Source organism: Ochotona princeps, chromosome 30 (assembly GCF_030435755.1).
Source record: "Ochotona princeps isolate mOchPri1 chromosome 30, mOchPri1.hap1, whole genome shotgun sequence".
NCBI classification, from domain to species: Eukaryota; Metazoa; Chordata; class Mammalia; order Lagomorpha; family Ochotonidae; genus Ochotona; species Ochotona princeps.
In genome coordinates, this window is record NC_080861.1 from 11,117,945 (window position 1) to 11,130,525 (window position 12,581).

The following is a 12,581-nucleotide window of genomic DNA, read 5'->3' on the forward strand; positions in this document are numbered from 1 at the left end:
GAATTAGCTGGATACTGAACCTAAATGACATTTCAGGATTAACTTCCTAATATTGTAGGTCTAAATTTTCCCCAAAATATTTCAAAAATATTTTACAGAAACTTGTGCAGTAGAAGACAGCATTGCTCAGCTAACATAAAGACAAACAACTTGATAATATTTTTCTTTGTCCCACATACGATACTTCTATTTAGTGGTTAGTCTGATTTCTTAATAATCCAAAGTGCACGTGCCCTTTGAGTGTTCCCTTACTTCTCAGAATAAGGCACTTCCATGAAAGTTAAGTGATCGGGTTTCAGAGATGCAGAGTGTGCTTCCTTAGAAGGCAATGGCCTTGTTCTTTTCAGCTCTCTCACCTTTAAATCCACCCCCCTCTCAAGTTTCCTGCCAGAGAATCCTTTCTATAGACTAGGATGGATATTTGATAAAGCACATTTATAATTTGAGAACAAAATAGGCAAACTTTTTAAGCTAAAAAGCAGGTACTGCCTTGTAGTAAGATGCCTTAGGATAAATACTAGCATAAACACTAGGAAAATGTCTTAAAACATTATGTAGGGTCCAGCACGGTAGCCTAGTGGTTGGACGAAAGATCTTCCTCTCTGTCTCTCCTCCTCTCTGTATATCTGACTTTCCAATAAAAATAAATAAACCTTTAAAAAAAATTTAAAAAGAAAATATTATGTAATGAGTCAGTTAAACAGTCTAAAGCTCTTAAAATGATTCCAGGAAAATAGCCACAATATTTCTGTCAACATACCAAGAACCAGGCTCAGGCCTCTGCTCTTGGCATCTCAATTAAGTCACTGGCTTCTTTTATTTAAAATGAATAAACATTGCAGTAATAATTAATGACATATCTTTAGTAATTTATATTGATTATATGTCAGTAATATTTTGAAAATATTGGGTAAACTAAAGTATGGTATTCAAATTAATATTAAAATTAATAGATTGTTACTTATTTATCATGTGGTTATTGGAAGATTTTAGACTGTTTGTGTGACTGACATATTTCTGTTGAATATTGCTGCATTGGCCAGGGTTAGAAAACTATAGACTACCACCTGCTTTCATAAATAAAATTTTGTTTGTACAGATCCATGCCTATTCGTTTACAGATTGCCGACACTGCCTTCATGATATGATAGCAGACTGGGGAGACTTCAGCAAAAACTGCTGTGTGCTGAGAAGCTGAAAATACTTGTATGTGTTCTAGTATAAAAAAATGCTTGACATTCTTTGGCTAAAGATAACTTCAAGATTATCTGGTTTTTCATTATCACTGTATGACTAAGGAAATTAAGGCTCAGATAAGTAAAGAGATCTGCTAAAAATATTTTATTCTTTTTAAGTGGTATTTCTCTATGCCATCTCTCATTCTCACATTCATTCAAGCATACTCTTAACTTCTATCTAGTCTTAATCACTACAGAGATTTCCATTAGTTAGGAAATCAACATTTAATCCTAAGTAACTCAACAGAGCAATGGCAATGCAACATTAATGTAGGCATGCAGAAGTATGTTTCTGTCAGGCAGGCGAACTCTATGGATGTAAGCTGAATGTCAGCCATCCCTTGGCAATTAGACGCAGCCATGCAAAGGCTATGAGGTGGGCTTCAAGTTAGGCTTCCTTTGAAAACATTTTAAGACAATCTCTCCTGTTTGCAAATTAAATTTAAATTCCCTCAACTGTAGAGCTTGCCTGCTAAAAATATTCATTATTAGGAAGAAATCAGAAAATATTTGCCGCATATTGGAGAGGTGAAATCTATCATCCAAACACCACAGCAACATGGAATTGTGTCAGCCTCAGCAGCTTTCCCAGGAGTTTTCCCAAAGTTCCTAACTGGGTTTGGCACTTTCTCTCTCTCTCTCTTTCTCTCTCTCTCTCTCTCTCACACACACACACACACTTCACACCTACTCCAAGAACTCTGTAAGATACAAATTGGATCTGCTGGACATGCTTCAGCCTCCTCACACTTCCAGGAAAAAGTCCGTCTGCTTGCCGAAGTCAGAAAAGTTCTCACCATCAGAGTGCTACCCATCCGACAGCCTCAGTTGCTGTCCTTTGCACATCAGTCAACCAAGGCTCCATGTAATCCCTAAATGCTACATACTCCGCCCCGCCCTCCAACACACACACCATTGTCTATGTATGCTGTTTTCTGTCTGGCTAGACCCCTTCCCACCTGGGATTATGCTCCCACCAGATGTTGTGCTTACTACATGAAGGAACTTATTTATATTAAAACGTCCTTTTGAAATACGGGTACTACCATAGCTTTAAAAAGCTCATATGTAGGAACACTTAACTGTGGGTCAAGCACTACATTATTCCACTGATCTTTACTTATTAGGGATAAGGGAACTAACCACATAGAGTAAAGCCAGGATTGTAAATCCACACATTCGCATTCCATGTCCTGGTCCTAATCTCTGTGTCTGCCTTCCAGGAGACATTGAGTAACAATCCGGAGACACTGTGGATGTCTTCACCTGGAAGGCAAGTGAAGATACTGGATCTAGAAGGAAAGAAGCCGGTGATGTTGCTAAACCTCCTACAAAACACAGGTCAGCCCTCTTGCAGCAAAGAATTATTTGGCTCCAAAGACTGATGACTCAGAGGTGCAGAGAAATTGCCCCCAAAATGCTAATAGTATCTGTTGCTGAGAAACACTGTGTATACTGGATCACTTCCTGTAGATCACCCCAGGAGACTCTATCCATATTGCAAGCACTGTTAAATGCTCACCAGGGTGCCTTACACAAACAATATTTCCTAGCACCTCTCAGGTGACCAGTGCCTTTAGGATGGATAGCTGGACAGACAACAGGAGAAAGACATTTGATGTATTTTGAGGCGCATTTGCTTTTTGTGGCAAATCCGGTACAGAAATCTGAACACTTACACAGAATAACTAGGAAAAAAAATATAAGCAGAGTCCATTCAAGTTCATGCTTCTACCTTCAAAACCCCTTGTGGCTACCAGTGCAGATTCTGGGGTGACATTAATATGCCAAAGTGCCCAGGATTCCTGGAGGAATTCTCATCAAATTCTCTCCTTGAGGAGACAAAACATTTTTCAAATTTTGTCCAACTACTGTGCAACAGAATAAACTGAGGGATTTAGCATACCTATGTGCCATTAACTTAAATTATTCAGATATTCAGTGAAAGGTTCCTCTTGTTTCTTCTTTTCCTTTGACATAAAAGATACAAGAAAATGCAACGTTAATTGCTCCCTTTTGTAGCTATGTTAGATCTAAACCCATTAGTCTCAATCTTCAGGTAGCAGGACTGCATTAGAAATCACAGTGAATCTTAGGTGAAATTGGAAGGGAGGAAAAACACACACAGCACAAATAAACTAGTCTCTGGCTTGTGTACACGAATAAAGATGATTCCTGACCTCCAACAGTGACTTAGGATTTTTTTCTGTGAGCCACGTGCTCAACAGAAACAGCACTTCAAGTTTAGAACTGTCAGCTTCTCATTCTCTGGGGCTACTGATAGGCAGTGTGATCCTCCTGCTGATACTGCAGGCGGTCAGCAGCTGGGTGTGTGCTGGGCCATCAGGAGGGGAAACCCCCAGTGCTCTACACACCCTGTGATTGGTTAGTGCTGTGCTCCATTCACATAACACTTAACTCCCCAACTTAGGATGGGTTTTCAGGGCATGACCCCATTGTAAGTTGAAAACATGACAACATCAGACCTAAGGAAAGATACAGATCATGATGTTAACAGCTGAAAAGCAATAAATAAATAAATAAATAAATAAATAAATAAATAAATAAATAAATAAAAATAGGAATCTAATAGGATTTTTACATCATCCCAGAAGTCTTTTACAATGTCAGTATTAACTTCTGTTGTAAACAGCTGCTAGATTTTTTTTTTCTGTGAAAGAGCAAAATGTTTCTTCCCTGGGGCTAGATGCTATTCCTCTGACCTGTCACTTAGTATGAAATGCTGTAAGAGGTCAAAATAGAGGAGGATGATATGTAACTGTAACACAGTGAACTCTTGCACTGAACTTCATTGAGCCCCTAGAGGTTTAACACATGCACCCACACCCATACCCATAGCCACACACCACACACACACCACACACATACAAATACACTAAAAATATGGTGATCAAGCAAGTTTTGCTACCTCCTCCTCTGATCCTACCTTGGAACTTGGCTCTGGAAACCTTTGCATTGTGTTATTCAATTTAGTGTTTCCCCAAAGTAATTGGCCATAAAATAAAACAAAGAAAATATTACAACAGAAGTTTATTAAATGAAGATCTACCAATGCATTTAGGAGTAAGTAGAAACAACTGGAAAGAGAACTTCAGTTTTCTTGGGAAATCAGCTCACCTGAGACATGTTCACCCTTCTCTCGAAGCCTGGAATAAGAAGCACAACAGAAGACAGAGATCTGTGTGCCTTCCGCACTGTATGTAAGAACATGACACACACTGGAGTCTGCCTCCACGGACATGTATGTTGCTGAGATAGTTATGCACCTGGGAGAAAAGCATGGGCCAAGCCTTGGAAATGTTAGGATCATAACCACCAAGCATCATTTGCTAATCGCTTGCTTCGTGCAGACATCTCTGATATCTTAGAGAATACAGAGTCAAGGAGAAAGTCTATCTCCACTGTCTGCAGAACTAATGAACAACATGTGCCCCAAGCATTAGAATCCTCAAGGAGTTCCCAAGTCACAGTAAGGCACAATGTCATAACCATGGCTATCATCTCAACTCTTCATCACAAACATTTCTGGGTCTATAAGATGTCAAACAAGTACAGGACACTTCTAAATAAAGAAGCCATATCTGCTTTCAGTGTGCAGGCTTTGATCACACTTTGCTTCAATTAATTCATCATTCATGACTCTGATAAAGCCATACAATCTTGATCACAGAAGAGAAGCCATAATTCCCTGAAGACCTTCTTTTGGAACAAGGAAGTTGAATCAGGAACTGCAGATCTATCTTTTCCTAACGACTACAGGTGGCTTATCTCCTGTCAGTCCACTCACATATAATCTCATGTATGTATATATTTGTGTGCATGATAAAGAGTAAAATATTAATTTTTTAAAAAACAGAATTAGGAAGCATTAAAATACATAAGGGAGGGGCCAGCCCTGTGGCTCAATAGGTTAATGCTTCAATTGCTATGGTGGGCATCTCCTATGGGCACCAGTTTTGTCCTGGCTGCTTTACTTCCGATCCAGCTCCCAGCTTATGGCCTGGGTAGATAGCACAAGATGGCTCAAGCCCTAGGGTCCCTGTATCCATGTGGGAGACCAAGAAGAAGCTCCTAGCTTCGAAACAGCTCAGCTCTGCCCATTTTAGTCATCTGGGAGTGAACAAGTGAATGGAATATTTCTCTCTCTTCCTCATCTTCTCTCTGTAAATCTGCCTTTCAAATAAGCTTAATCTTTAAAAAATACACAAGGAAGGAAAAATAAAACTGAGCGCAGACATAGAAGCCAGAACCCTCTTCATAGTTACAAGTTGTGTCATGAATGTGTCCTTTGATTGCCTGTTCTTTAAGCACTTTCATGCCAACGTAATCACTACCCATCAGACGGTTCAAGGTTCTATATTCTAGCAAAATCCTCAAAGCAGATATTGCAAATTGTTAAAAGCAGATGCAGGATGATGAGCACTGCTATAAACCACAACTACCTCCACCAGACGCATCCTCTGGGAGTTGTATATTGAGTGTGTGACTGTCTTGATGGAAAAGCTACAGTGTGTTTTCCTGGACTGACAGTGAAGGTTCCTGGGTTCTAATTCCAGGCTTCCCTACTGGCCACTTGGAAGAGATATGTAAGTTCTCATTAGGTCTCAGTTTCTCACTCAATAAAAATAGTACTGCACAAGAGAGCTGCCAGTATAGAAAGTCTCTGAAGTCCTCAGAAATTAGGACAGGAGGGACCAGAGAACATTAGCCCTGAACGCAGATCGCCATTCCAGCTGTCAGCTGGCCACATTCCTAAGAGGAGGATATGGAAATGCATGACTTGTGACTCAGTCATTTGGAGCCTGCCCTTCACTTGCTTAAGTGACATAATTGACTAACAAGTTTGGGAACTTTAAGTGCAGAATGAACATCCTTAGCCAGGAACTCCCTGGCCTGATACATTCAACCCACATCACTCGGACACAGAGAATGCTGGGGCATCCCCTTGGCATTTATCCGTTCATCATCACACAGGCACATTGTCTCATGGATCACTGGGTTGCATGCTGAACTGGCAGATGCCTAGCAGGGCCAGGCACACAGTGGGTGCAGAGACATCTGGAGACTGAAAGAGGAGTGACACCAAAGGACCACAGCAACTTTTAAATAAAGCAAGGGGTTAAGTTACCATGCATTGCTCAATAGCTCTGACACCAGAACAAGCCCTTCTAGAAAACATTCAGCCGCAATCTGGACATATGATGCAATGCAGGCTGCAAACATTCCCTTTGGACAAAACCAAATCAGAGGATGGCAACTTGCTCATGGAAGGGAAAGAGAAGCGCTGCCTCTCTCCACCACCTCCCACTCATTCCTCCCCGTGTTTGATTTGTGCTCAAGTGCCAAGCTCTCAGACACAGGGGTATCAAGGATGGACAAACACACACAGCCCCTCACCACAACCTAGAGACGGGAGCAGAAACAGAAGCAGACTATCCTGCAGGATGAGAACAGCCACGAAGACTAGAGCACAAGCAGCAGCCAGGCCACTTGTCCTGGGAAGTTTACATATAGTCATTTTCAAGCACTTGGCTACCCTGTCTTCTCAGATTGCTCTGGCCAAGACACTGGATATTGGAGAAAGTTAACCTATAGAGCATGTTGCCCATTCATTCATCTAGATTTTCTGAGCTCTAGTTCTGTACAGCGGACCACTGCCAGAAACTCTACTTCTGAGCCATCTTAACTTGCATGCTGGGTTCCCTTCACCATTCTGGCATCTGGATATTTTCCCCCTTGGAAACTGGTAAAAGACACGACCATATAAACAGCTCTACTCCACTTTCTGCAGAGGTGAAGTTTGGGTATTGTCCATTACACTCATGAGTGGATGCTCATTGCCAGGTACCTTGGTAAGCACTCTACTTACTGTTATCTGATCTGTCTTTACAACTTTCATCTCCAGTCTTTTTTTTTTTTCCTGTTAACTTGGCTACCAAGAAGCTGAGAGCTGAATTAAATATTCTAAAGCTTCAACCACTTAGGATTTTAATAATCTTCGAGCTTCTATAAGATTTTGCCCTTTCTCATTTTATGAGACTATTACTGTGCATATAGTCAGACATATTTCCAAGAGTTGATACTCAATAAACAAAAACAAATTATGGTAATCATCAATTGTCGTTACCTTTCATTCCCAATTGGCAAGAGTTTCCTTCAATAATTACTTTAAAGATGAAGATGGTCATTTGGGTATCACATTCTGGCCACCTGAAAACGCAGATAATGCAATATTTTCCACAATCACCTGACTCAGAATTTTTTTATGAAAAGTTGTGCAAGGGTAAAAGGAAATATCAGTAGAGATAACATACACAGCAAAAAGTATTCATCGGGTCATCTCCAATCTGTTCCCAAGCGATCCTTCTCTCCTGCTGGATCCTAATGAATGCATTTTGCCCCCTTTCCCACCAGCTATTTCTGCAGTCCCACCACAGCAACACCCACCTGCAGTCCCCATGAGGCTGCCAAGACCAGAGGCACTACTGGGACCTACTGAAAGAGAATATACTGCTGTCACTCAGTGATGCCTGGTCCCTGGAATCCCTCCTCACTGACAGTGCCCCAGGAACTCATGACAGGGAGCTGGAAGTCAATGTCTTCAGGAAACCCAGATGACATGGACAACCAGCTCTGCCCCTGAGGATTTCCACTGCTGAAGGCAAATGCTCTCAGGAGGCACCTGCAGAAGTGACTCTGCACAGAAGCCCAGCTTTTGTCTCAAGGAATAAGAGAGATACAAGCAAGTAATGTTTGAACCACATACACACACAGCACAGATCTTGGCAACTGCAGGTGCCCCTTCAATTGGGACACCTCATCAGACATTGGGGGAACACCATGATACTTGGCACAACTACTAAAGTATTCAACCAAGCTTACCCAGCACCTGCTCTGTATCAAGTACTATCCTATGTGTTGGGAAAATCATGCATGAGGCAGTCATGATGCCTGCCGCCCTGGGTGCCATATTCTAGAGAAAGCAGGCAATCCACGGAAAAGAGCACTTCAGCTCCCAAATAAGACCCAAGGAGGAAAAAGAACAAAAGAACCAAGCAGTGTGATGATTCCGAAAAGGAATAAGAGACTGCCTTTGCTCTGGTGGTCATGAAAGAACTTTCTAAGAAGGTGACATATAATCTTACACTAAAAAAGAAGGAGCTGAGGAAAGCTATCACCTTTACTCTGATTTCCATCAAAAGGATGAGCTTACTATAAAAAGAAACACGCAATCCATTGGTGGCTCCATACACCCCAGGCTTCACACAATTACAAAACCCTCAGGAAGGGAATCCACCACGTCTTCCCAGCCTGAGACTTTAGGAAACCAGCTTTACTTACATTGAGTTAAAAGGAAGGTGTCTTAATTCATCACTAAATTATAGCAGAATCCACTACTGAGCAGCTAAATGGAAAAGCAGAACATTTATTCCTCTTTGCAGTGTAAGTTTATGAAACAATATCCCAATGTCAATGGAATTATGCCTCTGCATTGCAATGCCAACAGGAATTGCTTCGCTACAAAAAAACAAAAGCAGTTTTGTAGTTATATTCAGCAGCATCTACTTTCACTCACAATAAGACAAGGACAAACTATTTGCTAGCAGATGGTTCCACTTGCAATATATAATAAGCCTTTGAAATTAAACAAAAATAAAATCTTGAAAGTATCCGTTTAACATGCACAAATAATAAATGGGCGTTTGTTCACCCATGCTTTCAGATAAAAATACCCCCAACACATCACTTAGTACTGAATTACTGTCAGGGTCAATTAAAATGACATGAAGACATGCACTGTTGAGAATAACTTTGCATGGAAACACCTTTCTCATGAATGTTTCCCAGCTTCTTACTTCTTTCAAAATAGGAATAATTAAGCAGATGTGGAACGGTGAGCGAATCAGTCACCATGAATACTCAGGATGAATCACAGAACATTTTGCCTGAAATGTAATTTTTATCCCTCTGCAATTCAGTGCATGCAATATACTGTGGCAATGTGAACAAGCAAAACTAAGGCCAAGTAATGAATGAAAATGTGGCTCAACAAGTGTACAAGACCTCCTAATATATTTGCAACTACAACAACTGCTGTGCTTTGGTGCTAACACACTGCAAGCATGCTTCATTTCTTCAACTACAAAACAGGTATTTAAAAGCGAATCTCACTAGTGTTTCAGACCAACGACACGCGAAGAGGAAGAATTTATTTCAAATGTGTTTACTGATTGGGGGTAGCATTTGAATCTTCACAGATTTTCCTAAATGTGCCAGAAGCAACAATGATGGAAATCTGATCCTGGCCATTCAGGTAACCTCTTTCCTTTATGATTCAGTTTATCACTTGTTCTGCTTCTAGACCCTTCTTTTAAAGGATCTGGGGAAGCATTACATATTGAATCCTTTATGAATAATAATCATAACCCAACTTATCTCCCCCTTCTTTCTCGAGCGCCTCCATGAAACAAATCAGAAGGCTTAAGAATTAGCACTAATAATAATCCCACAATGGTCACTGGGAAGTCCTCCAACAACAGGACAACTGCACCTAGCAAGGACGAAACGCAACCCTTCCCTTCCCGTGACTAGTCCCTCCTGGAGGGCTGCGGGTGTCCTGCATCGTCACCACCTCCAGGAGACCCAGAGGAAAACGCGTCCAGAGACGACGCTAAGCAGAGGAGTGCGTCCCGGGTGGCTGCCCAAGCCTCCACCGCTGTGCAGAGAGGGGGCGGAGGGAGCTGAGACGCCAGGCACCAGCTACAGTGCACACTGGCCTTCGGGATAATTCTGGTTTCCAAACCCCGAGCTCCGAGGCAGGACGGAAGGGACGGGGGCGAGGGTAGTGGGAGACCCACCGTCCCTTTAAACCTTTCCCCACACCCACGCTTGGCAACCTTTTCCGAACCCCCCGCATTCAACAACTTCCTCATCATGGAAACTTCCACTGGGCTCGGCGCTGAGGATGCCAAACTCCATTTCACAAGGAGCCTGTCAACAACTGGGCTTGGGTCGGAGGCACAGAGCGGCTGCCATCCGAGGGTGCCCGGTCGCCCCAGCCCGCTGCTGCCCACGCCGGGGCTCCCCAGCCGCCAGTGGTGCTCTCAGCCCGACGCGAGAGGGGGCGCCGCTTGCAGACCCAGGCGCGGCAGCCTCAGAGGGCAGAGCAGGTAGCGAGGGCGGCTGACACCCCCGCCAGCACCGCCCGCACGCCCCACGGGCTCCCGTGACTGCCGTCACCATCCCGCCTGCCCTCCGGCAGGCTGCAGGTGTAGCCCCTCAGCCGCCGCCCCCGACCCCCGCCGCCTCCGCGCGGTCCTCTCGCCCAATTACCGGTGCCGTGGAGCCGGCGGGGTCGAGCGCCCCTGCCCGGGGAGGCAGCCTGCGGGCGTTTGCCAGAGCCAGGGAGGCAGAAGGTCTCCTCTCCCAGCGCACTCACATTATTCATGCAAAGTTAATCCCCGCCGCGTCACGGCCGCCCGCCCGAGGATGTGCGCCTTCCTTGGCCAAGCCCCGCAGTCTCCACCCTCCTCCGCCCCCTCCTCCCGGCGGCGGGGTCCCGGGTAGTGTCGGCGACGGGGCGTCGCTCGAGTCCTACAAAATGTCAACTCCCCAGGCAACGATAGGCGGCCACAGCCAGGGCCGCGCCGGCCCTCCTCGGCCACTCCACTTTTATAGGCGTACTGAGCGAGTGCCGGCGTAGTGAGAGAGTGCGGTCGTGGAGCCCGAGACCCCGCCTCTCGGGAGCCCCCCGCGCTCCCAGCCAGCCCCAGCTCGCTTCCCTGGCCGCGCTGCCTTACTCCGGGCCCGGGCGCCGGCTTCGGACAGGATCTCTGAACCGGTGACCTGGATTCCCCTCCAGTCCTCCCGGCGGTCCGGCTAGCGCGGCGGCGACGGCGAAAGCGGCCAAGAGCAGGCAAGCCGGGCTCCGCCAGGGGCGCAGGGAGGAAATGGCCTCCTGGCCGCGCACCCCGTCGCCGCCCCGGGCCGCCAGGCCGGGACCGACGCTCCCCGCCGCCACCGCCCCAAGCCTGCCCCGCGTTCACCGCGCCAGTCTCGCTGACCCAGACCCCGGGCCCGCGACCCCGCCACCCCCGAGCCAGCCGCCTCCGCACCTGCCTCCCCAGGTGTGGCGCACCCCCCGCCCCCGGGGTGCCCTCCCAGGAGCAGTGACGATGCCGTGGGTTGGGTGGCCGCGCGTCCACCCACCCGACTGCGTGCGCGCGGAGGTGCGCAACTTGGGCGTCATTTCTCTTAATTGGAGATGAGGCAGGGAAGAGGATCGAGTGACACGGGAGCGCGGGGAGGGCGACCTTTGTGAGCACGGTCCACAGCCGCGGCCCGTGCTGCCGCTCCTCCACCCGCGAACCACTTGTGGCGCGCGCGTGTCGGGGCGGCGCGGCGCTTTGGCTGCTCCTGGGGCCGCCAGCCCGCCAGCCAGGCCGTCTGGCGGTTCTCTTTCCACCACAGCCACCCCAGGAATGGAAGTTTGGAAACTGTTTTGCCGGCCCTGACTGACTGGGGACACCCCCCCCGCCCCCTCTCGCCGGTCGCGTCACCGCAACGCACACACACCCTGGGGAGAGGTGTGTGGCTAGGACGCTCTGAGGACTCCAGAAGGAATTTGGCTTTCCCCTTGTCAACGTGAGCGACAAACCCGGAAGATGAAACCAAGTTAGACTGCCGAGTTCTGTCCCCGGGAACGCGGGGCTCTCAAAGATGTCACCCACCTTAAGTCCTGAAGGCCCGGTGCGTGGGAGTGGGGAGCGGGGCGTGGGTCAGGTTGGGAGGAGAGAAGGAGAGGCGACTTGCGTTGTGGGCTGCAAGGCTTGGAGAGGGACACTGCGCATCCAGACTCCGAAAAATGTAGGCGGTAGGAATCTACAGCCACGGCCACAACTTGGGCCACCGAGTGCAATTATTTTCTGAGACAATATTGACACAATCCCGACTTCGCAACTCAGTATACACGGAGATGCGTGTGACACCGTGTCATAGAGTTGCGACCATCTGTAGCTTCAACTGGCTGAGCTAGGAGTGTTTCAGATCTCCCACCGGTGACACAGTCAAGCTTCCTCAGAGCATCCCAGTTCCCGCGAAAGCAAGCAGCAGTCGCGACCACCATTGTCATGAGCTCTCGCTGCTTCCCTGAAAGCGCAGGACCGGGATTTCTGCGTCCGGGAAGACCCCTAAGGCTCTCTGGTAGCTGAGAGGAGCCTGTCTTATCAGGACCCGGATCGGGTTTCCCTTAGGTCCTAAGAGAGACAACTGCGCTTTCTTTTTCGCTCAGAATAAGGTGGCACCAGAGGACGTGTGGGTGCC

General features: G+C 46.4%; 1 protein-coding gene across 8 annotated transcripts in view; it reads right to left on the minus strand.

The window, feature by feature from the left end:
• Positions 1-12,365, minus strand: part of THRB (thyroid hormone receptor beta) — a 337,755-nt gene extending 325,390 nt beyond the window's left edge. For 2 of the 8 annotated variants that reach the window (XM_058657054.1, XM_058657059.1), the window contains exon 1: positions 11,990-12,365. The gene's annotated coding sequence lies outside the window, so the exon portion shown is untranslated. Of the gene's footprint in view, positions 1-10,592; positions 11,036-11,059; positions 11,774-11,989 lie in introns of those variants that run through there. The other 6 variants (XM_058657055.1, XM_058657058.1, XM_058657061.1 and 3 more) reach the window with 3 other exon arrangements.
• Between the last annotated feature and the right edge of the window lie 216 nt (positions 12,366-12,581).